This window comes from Bidens hawaiensis, unplaced genomic scaffold (assembly GCF_021521415.1).
Source record: "Bidens hawaiensis isolate Kalapana, Puna unplaced genomic scaffold, B.hawaiensis_p1.1 tig00022513_1, whole genome shotgun sequence".
In the NCBI taxonomy this organism is placed as follows: domain Eukaryota; kingdom Viridiplantae; phylum Streptophyta; class Magnoliopsida; order Asterales; family Asteraceae; genus Bidens; species Bidens hawaiensis.
In genome coordinates, this window is record NW_027493506.1 from 302239 (window position 1) to 313169 (window position 10931).

Sequence of the window (10931 nt, forward strand, 5' to 3'; positions counted from 1 at the left end):
GAAAAACTAAAAAAAAAATGTTTAGATTTTATCCCTTCATATTACAATCACATATCCTTATCATTATTTCTAATATATAGATATAATCAAAATATACGATATGATAATATCCCTTAACTTTGCTGTATAGATCATCACTACTTGTGGGGAGGCTTTACTATAAGTATGGGACACCTAGCATGATGAGCACAAAAGTCACATATGCTTCCCAACAAAGCCCTGCATTACAAACACTAATATAATTAGCACATTGTAAAACTTTTAAAACACGATTAACACGTCTAAGGTTGGATCGCGTAATAGGTATAGTGTGAAACTTTTAATACGTGATTAATGTGTTTAAGGTTGGATCATATGATCCAACCTACATGTAAAGTTGTTATAATAAAAATTACCTTTTGATCGCCCCAAGCCCACGACTACCTACGACAAGAAGATCGAAATGCATTTCTTCCACGGCTCGACAAATCATCTCTTTAGGATCCCCTTCCAAAATTAAGGTTTCTGACTTTATGTACATATGTAGATCAGGGAGGGAACACAGGTAAGATTAATTCCAACTCATTTTAGCCTAAAGATGTTAAACAGGATTTTAATTAAATGAAGAAGAATAACTGTGTTAATTTACAAAAAGGGAAATAAGTGTGTAAATAATGGAGTATTTATTAAAGCAGTAAGGAGTTATCATATCTCCTATTTCAAAAATCGGTGGCCGGTAGGGGTTGAATAATAAATATTATCTACAAGTTTCGAATACTTTTCGGATATTTCGAATAATTTTCGGATACTTTTGCCAATTTTTCGGATATCAAAAATTTCGGATTCTGATGGTGGGATCCCCTGTCCGAAAGGTTCGGATATCCGACTTTGAACACTAGGTCCAACGGTCGTTTTTCATATGCTAACCTCAACTATACTAAAATTAAAGAATCAACCCAACTTCCGTTAAGTTACGCAATCAACCCCACACCACCTTTTTCTCATATACTTACCTCAAAAGTCTCATTAAGCTAAATAATGAACCTCGAATTTCATTAAGTTACATACTCAACCCCACATGTATATATATATAGGATCCTTTAAAAAGGGAAAAATGCAAAACAAAATGGATGACTACTAGTTTCCTTTTCTTTTCTTTTATTTTATTTTATTAAACCAGAGCATGAACAACGTTTTAAAGCCATAACTTACTACAATACCTTTGTTTCTTTGCACATTTGAAACGCACGGGAAAGAAGTTGCGCCGCATTTTGCTGTTGTGCTTTCCTCACTGATTCAATCATAGCCGAGGATGTATACATCGCTGCATCATTTTCAAGGTACACTTTTAAAATATCAAATGTTACTGATCATACTTTACTTTACACTAATAATAATAAATACCCTCATAGGATATATAAATAATACGTAAGATTACTAACAAGGCTCAGCAGGGAAAGTGTAACGCTCGAAAGGTTGCACCACATGGACGACAGTCACCATTCCCTGTTCCGGGTCGGGTTCCACCTCCCGGACTTGTTCGGTGGCAGCGTTTTTGAAGAGGTGGTCAAGGGTCCATTTTAGAGCGTATAAACTCACTTCACTCTCGTCTATTGCTACCATCACTCTAAGCCTCTTTTTTCGGCCAACTCCCTCCGCCATCAACCGCGGTTGCTCCGCCGCGTGACTGCTCTCCGGCTGCACTTGTTTCACCGGCTAATATCTCTTCTTCCATTTAATTGCTTTACTTTATGTGACAAAATAGTAAATAAACGGACTCTTTATTGTATATGATAGATTGATAGATAGATATATGTTGTCTATTAAAGTACGTGGCAAACGGCTATACACGTGGACTTATGTGTTCTTACGTGGAATGTTCGGGCAACGCTACAAAGGACATACTAAACATACTAAAAAACAAAAATATATTTTATTAAGGTTACTAGCTAGTGATGCGTATAACATATTGATGAAACCGAACAAGCCGAGTGCAACCTAATATTCATTTTAGGTTTGCTTCACTCGGGCGTATATTATAGATCGAAATTGGAAACTGATTGCAATGCCCATGAAACGACAATAGTGTGGCCGAAAAAGCTGAAACCATTACCTAAGGGTGCTCGAGTAACCTTGAAAAAGAGATTTTTATTATTTGAATCGAAACGAGTGGAATAACTAGCGCATTGTGGGGCGTTAGATTTATAACGTTTGGTTTCGACAACCTATACACTTGTACTAACTAACAACCCTCATACACGATGATGGTAGTAATGTAACAAAAAAGAGGTTAAAAAACTTATATAAAAATTGCAGTTTTATAACATAAACAAGAGTGTGTGTCACTGGTGTGTGTGTGTACGTGATACTATAGGTGCCCGCATATTGGGCGTGGTCCAATACAGAGATGTTCAAAACGGTTTGGGACTAGGAACCGGAACCGGTTCCTAACCGGTTCCTATATTCAAAACCCCCTAACCGGTTCCAGGCTCGAACCGGTTAGGGGCCCGAACCGGTTCTCCCCTAACCTATCTAACCGGTTAGGGGCCCGAACCCTCGGACCCCTAACCTATCTAACCGGTTCTTACCGGTTCCTAAACCGGTTCCTACACTGTAACCGGTTCCAACCGGTTACAGTGTAAAAATTTTATTTTTTTTTCGTTTTTCGTTTGCGATTTGGATTCTAAACTATGATTCGTATTTGTATAGCATGAAAAATAAACAAAACAATTAACATAAAATTCATTTTATTTACTTTAAGAAGTTCAAAAAAAAAAGGTTACATGTTTTAAAATCTTCAAAAACAAACTAACAAAACATTAAACTTATAAATATAAAGTTGTGACATATTATTTCTAGAAAAGCCTTCTTGTTCGTCGTAATTATTGAGCGGCGACTTCTTCCTCGGAATTACTTGTAGAAATGCTTTCTTGTTCGTCGTGCACTCGAACATCAAGTGGTGTTTCATCTTCGAGAGTGGTTACGTGTTGAATACGATCGATTGAGTCCAAGTGATCCTTTAAGCAAATGCACATCTCCACCGACTCCGAATTTAGTCTTGTTCTTCTCACCGATATTACCCTGCCACTAAGAGAAAAAACGGATTCCGAAGCTACCGTAGAAGCTTGGACGGTTAGTAAATCACGGGCCATGGTGGCAAGAATCGGAAACTCGGTTTCCTTTACCTTCCACCAAGCCAAAACATCAAAAGTGCCATATTCCTCTTCGGATAAACCGGTAGAGTAATCATTTGCACTATACCTTCCTAGTTTGCTTGAAGGGGTGTTACCCCTTTGTTTTTTAGCCGTTACGTTGCGAACGGTGTTCATAAGGCTAATCATGGGATCTCGTACTCTAGTAGCACTTGAACTTGATGAAGACCCCCCCGGCATAGGCATGTGTATGTTTGACCCATATTTATTTAAATAAAAGTCATACATAAATTTAAAATTCAAGTTAAAATAATTTTTTGCCTCTGTTGAAAAGTTTGGGTCAATTTCATGCATATCTAAGGCTGAAAAAATTTCGTCTATCACACATTCAACCCCCGTAACATTTAACATTGGGTTTAAAGCGGCGGCGCAAGTAAAAACCGGTGGCAATTCAAGAAAGTATTTTTTTAATTTAAACTTCATTGGTAATATGATGTTTGAAAACATTGGACTTTTATTTTCAAATTTTTTAAGATTGTTAACCATTAAAAATAACTCCGAAAGAACCAAGGGACTTGTCGGATAATACGTTCCCGATAGTTTCGTAGTTGATGTTTTAAAAACTTCAAGAAAAGTCGATAAGTCGTTGATAATTTCCCATTTCTCATTTGAAAAGGGGATTGCCAAATCATTCTCGGCAAGACTAGAATGAAACATTTGTAAAGTTTTTCTTTGTTCCAAAGCACTTTGAAATATTATGCAAGTGGAATTCCATCGATGATGTACATCCCAATTAGCTCCCAAAGCTTTTCTTCCCGTATCTTTACAAAATTTTCTATAATCCATTTGTCTTTTTTTACTTTTCTTAAAAACTTCATGTATCATTAGTCTAAAATCGTTTATAACCGATGTAACCTCATCCGAAGCAAGTCCGTCTTGCACGATTAAATTAATGATATGTGCAACACACCTTGAGTGAAAAAATACACCATTGCAAATCGGCGTATATTTTAATTTTAATTTATCAACCGCCGATGTATTATTCGACGCGTTATCAAATGCCATTGAAAATATTTTATTTTCTAGTTTATAAGTTTTTATAACATAATCTAAAATTTCAAACAAATTATGTCACGTATGTGGATACTCAAAGAGTTCGAAAGCAATAGTGCGTTTCATCATTTCTCACGATGACGGGTCTACCCAATGAGCGGTGACACAAAGATAAGATTCGGGTAGACCATGTGGAGCCGACCAAACATCACTAGTTAAGTTTATTCCCGTATTTATATTTTCAAAATATGCAATTAGTACCTCTTTGGCCTTCTTCCACAATTTTAAACAATAACGTTTAAGAGTATGACGACTTACGTGAGTGTATTGTGGTTGAAGCGTATCTCGAATCATGGCGGTTAAGCGAGGGTTGTCGAAGTGGCTAAACGGCAAAGCTTCTTGAATCACAAACTTCGCCATACGATCTTGAACTCGATCAATTTGGTATGTAAATATTCCGCCTTCACTATCCATTTGCGTTTGTTGCGAATCGACGTTCTTTTTCAACGCCTTGCAATACGGTTTTTCGATGTGTTTCTTCAAATTTGAATTTCGAAAGTGGGTTTAAATAAACCCCACAAAACTTGCACCGAGCCTTCAATGAATGGTCACTCAATTCAACCAAATCCCAATTGCACCAAATCTCTTGATTACGATTATGAGGTACAATATGAACGAAACTTGGTTCGGCGTTGGAACCTTGACCAACCGATGATTGTGAGGCAGCCATAACAACAAATATGAATATAGAAGAAGAGAAAACAAGAGATTAGAGAACTCAAAACGTTGTAATAGCGTTTTTTTGTATTTTTTTGTGTTCGGGTTTGCGTTTTGAGTGTTGTGATGAACCCATGACACCAAATACCTATTTATACTAGTAGTGGGGTGCTTGGGGGAGCCAAAAAACGGCTATTTTTGACCCCAACGGTCAAAAAACGGCCAAAAAACGATTTCCAACGGCTTAATCGATCTAACGGCTAGAACCGGTTCCTAACCGGTTCCGGATAGAACCGGTTCCTAACCGGTTCCGGTTCGGTTCCGGTTCCTACCCGCCCCCACTCAGAAATGCAAGAACCGGTCACGGATCATCGGGTTGAATCAGATAGGGTCCGGTTCCTACCAAAAACGGGTAGGAACCGGTTCGGTTCCGGTTCGGGTCCACCGGTTCGGTTCCAGGAACCGGTTTTGTTGATCATCCCTAGTCCAATAGACCGGGCTAACTCAGGTTGATCCACCAGGTTTATTAGATATAACTTAAAACAAACTAAGGTTATTGATGCATTCTAGGAAATTTGACTTTAAAGATGAACAAAAGAGTGCCTGTAGCTCAGTGAATAGAGCGTCCGTTTCCTAAGCAGAAGGTCGTAGGTTCGACCCCTACCTGCGCGGTTTTAATTTTTTATATTTACCTTCTATTTGTTTTACATTTAAATAATGTATACACAAAATATTGTTCTGTAACATACTTTCCTATAAACTTTAACTAATACCTAGCAAGATTATACTTCTTTTTATTTTCATCAATTTCTTACATAGAAATTGGCTAAATATGACACATGCTTTTTTCATGTGTGACATATTATTGGTTCTCTTTACATTTTGTAAATATATTAAGCCTCATGGTTATATTTAGTTTCTATTTGCTAATATCAGTGGTCCGATATGATTTGTAATGATAAGGGTAAAGGTGGGCAACGAACTACGGTTAGGATGAGAGATGTAAGAGATGTTTTGTGACAGTGTTTGCGATGGGAAGGCGGTGGCCGGTTGTGGTTTTGCTTAGACGGTGTTAACATGACAGTGATGTGTCAAAGTTTCACCGACTAGCAGATATTGTTTGATTAAGGCTACTATTTGACCATATTACGATCATAATTTCATCCTCAACACGTAATGTTACCTATTTATGACAAAAAACAACCATACCCAGTAAAAATCTCACCAACAATAAGTCGTCAGCAAGGTCTGTGGAGGGTGGGACGTAGGCAAACCATACCTCCATCCCAAAGGATAGAGAGGTTGCTTACAGAGAGGCCCCCGACTCGAAGACCATATGCATGAGACCAAATAAAATCAACACAAAATTCACACTACACCTTTAGACCATAAAGGGAATACATATCCCTATAAAAAATAAATAACTAAATAGGTAATAGTAAAATACTTAAAGTGATGATAATGAAAATAGATAAATAAAATAATGATATTAGTAATGAATACTACATAGGTGCTACAAGATACTAATTTGAGAATAGGATATTATAGTAATATATCATTTATCCCTCGAAATAAGGTAAAATAAGCCCCATATGATAGGATTTTAATCAAAATTCTACATTTCACCTAAAAGTCCTTAACCTTAATCCTACGTCTTCAAAAATTCTTATCCTCAACCATGTCCTCAGAGAAGTGCAAATCTAGCAAATCATGCTTATTCCTCTCGACCCAAGTCAATTTGGGACGTCTACTATCCCTCTTCCCCTCTATAGTAATATTTTCTACGGATCGGACAGGAGCCGTCGTCTCTATTCTCTTCACATGTCCAAACCATCTCAGTCTTATTTCTCTTATTTTATCTGATATGTTAGCCACCCCTAATCTCTCTCGAAAAACATCGTTTGTCATTCGATCCAATCTTGTGTGCCCACACATCCACATTAGCATTCTCATCTCTGCTACCTCGAGCTTACGCTCATGTGACTTTTTGATGGCCCAACAATCTGTTCCATATAACATTGCAGGTCTAACCGCGGCCCTATAAAATTTACCCTTTAGACTGGTTGGGAACTATTGTCGCACAAAACTCCTGTAGCCGCCTTCCATTTACTCCATCCTACCTGGACACGATGTGCCACGTCACTATCTATTTCTCCGTCACTCTGGACAAACGATCCTAGATACTTGAACTTCGTTACCTCCGTAACGACTTGGTCTTCGATTGTAATCTGGATCTCCTCATCATCAGGTACCCCGCCAAAGTCACATTGGAGATACTCGGTCTTAGAGCGATTGATCCTTATACCTTTCCCTTCTAAAGCTACTCGCCACTCCTCTAACATACTGTTCAGATCTTGTTTTCTCTCAGTCACTAACATAATATTGTCTGCTAACATCATGCACCACGGAACTGTCTCCTGAATCGACTTTGACAACTCGTCCAAGATTACTGCAAAAAAGGAATGGGCTCAACGCCGACCCCTGATGAAGGCCTACCTCGACCGTAAATAACTCAGTATCCCCCACGGGTGCATGGACGTTTGTTGTAGTGTTGTTGTACATATCCATTATCATCCCTATATATTTCCAAGGGATCCCTCTGCCCTCAAGGCTATCCCAAAACAATTGACGTGGTACGTTGTCGTATGCCTTTTCCAGGTCATGCCTTTTCTATTGATAGAAAAAAAGAACCATCAAACAAGAGTGTGAGACACAAACTGTTCTAACTACTTCATAGTTTTCCATTCACTTTTCATGCGACAAACGAATTGTTCAAACTTCTAGTTTCACAATCCCGGTATCAAACCTGTTAACTAGTTGGAATCTAAATTAAAACTATAAGAAAGTTCCATTTGCCTTGAGAGTAGTATTACCGGAAATCAAGCCCTCAATGGCCTCTAGAACTAAACATTTCATCTTCACAAATAACATCAAGTTAGATTCACAAACAGTTGAATCAATCTTAGAACTTCATGAATCTCTTTATAGCTAAATTTGGTTATTTATGTTGACCAAAATCCAGAAACACAACTCGGAAAAAAGCACTGGATCTACACAACCACTTGAAAGACAACACATTTTTGCCTCATTTTTGCGTATCATAGTGTCATATTTTGAAATATGTACCTCTCAAGATGTTAAGAATTTCATGTATGAAGGAAGACTTTCATAGACATCTTTAAAGAATACAAGTCCTCAAGCTCATTTTGTCCATCCTCTACTCACATGCATGATGGATTAGAAAAGGTAATTTATTATGTTAAGAATAGAAGAACACTAATAATATTAAGTACTAACAAGAAAGAGCTTCTTAGTTCTTATAGCTAAAGAAATGTATTGATATCACACACTTGACAATGACCACCATTCACCAATACTTGTAGTTAAAAGCATTTATTACTAATACAATATATACCTAATTATTATCAATCACACAATTCCTTACTAGAAAATATCTCAACTTTATGACAGTTCCATAATTTATGCACTAAATATATTATAGGAGCAGACACGGGCGAAACATAGCTTAGGCCCGGCTCCCCCCCCCCCCCTTTCGGTTTTCATCCAAAGTTCACCACTGAGGGCGGAGACTTAAATAGATAAACAATTTCATCTTCAATGGTATTAATGTGATTATCATATTCTTATCATTTTAGTCGAATTAAACTCATTTGATTATTTAAGTTTGCACCACTTTGTAATTAATCAAGTTTAGGTTTCTGAAAGTCTTATATTCAATCTCAATAATATCATCCTGGTTATCTTGTTGATGCGACCAGGAAACACATATGGTTTTGAAGATTTAATTAATATATAACAACAAATAAGCGCCTGTAGCTCAGTGGATAGAGCGTCTGTTTCCTAAGCAGAAGGTCGTAGGTTCGACCCCTACCTGGCGCGATTAATTATTTTTAATTTTTTTGTCTTGTATTTTATTGTTTATACTTCAAATTGTTATATTAGGAAAGGACAAATTTTCTACCCTGATGTCCAAAATACACGACCCGACCCGAACCGAACCTTTAAAAAGCTAATTAGGGTCGGGTTAAATAGGGTCAAAAATACCCGAACCCGATTAACCCGACCCGAATAAGCTAATTAGGGTCGGGTTGACCCGAATAACCGGCGCGATTAATTATTTTTAATTTTTTTGTCTTGTATTTTATTGTTTATACTTCAAATTGTTATATTAGGAAAGGACAAATTTTCTACCCTGATGTCCAAAATACCCGACCCGACCCGAACCGAACCTTTAAAAAGCTAATTAGGGTCGGGTTAAATAGGCTCAAAAATACCCGAACCCGATTAACCCGACCCGACCCGACCCGAATAAGCTAATTAGGGTCGGGTTGACCCGAATAACCCGAATTGTTAATAGGGTCGGGTTTCGGGTTTATTATTGGAAAATAATCGGGTTTCGGGTTAACCCGAATAACCTAATTAGTGATGATACTTTACTTCAAATACAATAATGAAAATGTTAAATAAGCACTAAAAAGTCAATACTGAAAGTTTTATAGAGGAGTTAATTATTCCTACTTGTTCATGAACCGTTAGACTAGAAGTTCTTTTAAAATAAACGAACGAACATGAACAAATGTTTCACTCGTTCATCTATGTTCGTGAACACTCGGCTATGATCATTCATTTAAGTTTGTTTACGTTCTTTCATGTTCGTTCACATATTAATAGAAAATTATTAAATATTATTTTGCATTTAGAAATTATATCACCATAATATGTTTATATTTGTGTTCATTTAAATGAGTTAATTAATGTTCGTTTATGTATGTTTGCGTTCGTTAATGTATGTACATGTTTCTTCAAGTTCGTTTATCTTTGTTTAATTGTGTTCATTTATGTTCGTGAACTGTTCGTTTAGATTGTAAATGAACAATCATAAAAAAACACGAACATGTTCATTTTTTAACGAAAGAACATGAACACAAATATTTGTTTGATTAAGTGTTCGTGATCATATTAGTTTAAAGTTAAACGAACAAACACACGCATACCTTTGTTCATGTCCATTCGGTTCATTTACAAGCCTATATGTATGTAAGATAATTACTTGTGAAATAAATTGAAAATTGAGTGAAATGGGAAATTTTGCAACTCACGAGTTACAAACATAAAAATCAACTTCAATTTATAAAGTAACATGGTCAACCCGACTAACCCGAATAATCCGAACCCGACTAACCCGAACCTTAATAGGGCCGGGTATCGGGTAAGATATGTTTTAAGAAAAACCCGACTAACTCGAAACCCGATCGGGTTGACCCAATGAACACCCCTACAGTTCTTGTTATCCCTAGGCTACAAACACTTTTAAGTCGGTCTTGTTTCAAAATTTAACGGTTAAAAAGGTATTTTTATTATAGTTAAAAAAAACCATTTTTCTGTTTTGGTTGGTGAACAACCATGGCATAAATAAACATGTTAGAATGGTTGAGTGAGAGCTATATCAGACGTCTAAAAAACCGTATCACACTATTTAGAGATTGACTCATGTTAAGCTGTCATGATTATGAGTAAATATGTCAACTTGGATTGCTTGTTTTTAATACGGGAATTAGAATATAAAGAAAATCATAAACTAGTCATGTTTTAACGTGATGCATTTTTATAATGATGTCATATATTAGTTAAGACTATATAGCAAGGATTCGACCTTCGTCAACAACTAACATATATACATCATGCTGGCAGAATCCAATATACATGCGAACCATGATCATGTATTCCCGAACAGATTAAGAGACAATATACATCAGCATGCATGTGTCGCATTTATCTAGTAATCGATGACGGTGATCCAAGCATATCAATAATACTTTTGCTAATCTGAAGAAACACTAATCGACCCCGGGCAGATTACGGATAATCTGGGGGTTAAATAGATGTTTCCCACGAGGGGTTAGACCCGGCAAAGATGGTTCTTCTGATAACCTGCAAAACAGACACCGTGAGCTCGTCACTGAGAAGGGGGGGGTACCTCCTTGTGACCACCCTCCGGCGTGAGAATCA

The 10931-nt window shown here is 37.0% G+C and overlaps 1 non-coding gene and 1 pseudogene across 2 annotated transcripts; one reads left to right on the plus strand and one right to left on the minus strand.

Moving 5' to 3' along the window:
• On the minus strand, positions 1–5705 carry LOC143565723 (uncharacterized; annotated as a pseudogene). Its single transcript, XR_013141117.1, has 5 exons — positions 5690–5705; positions 1422–1695; positions 1200–1303; positions 396–514; positions 1–219 (listed from the first exon to the last, which is right to left on the minus strand). The product of XR_013141117.1 is annotated as an uncharacterized LOC143565723 (transcript).
• Positions 5706–8728: 3023 nt separating this feature from the next.
• On the plus strand, positions 8729–8801 carry TRNAR-CCU (transfer RNA arginine (anticodon CCU)). Its single transcript has one exon. It is a non-coding gene; the product is annotated as a tRNA-Arg (tRNA).
• The last annotated feature ends 2130 nt before the right edge of the window (positions 8802–10931 follow it).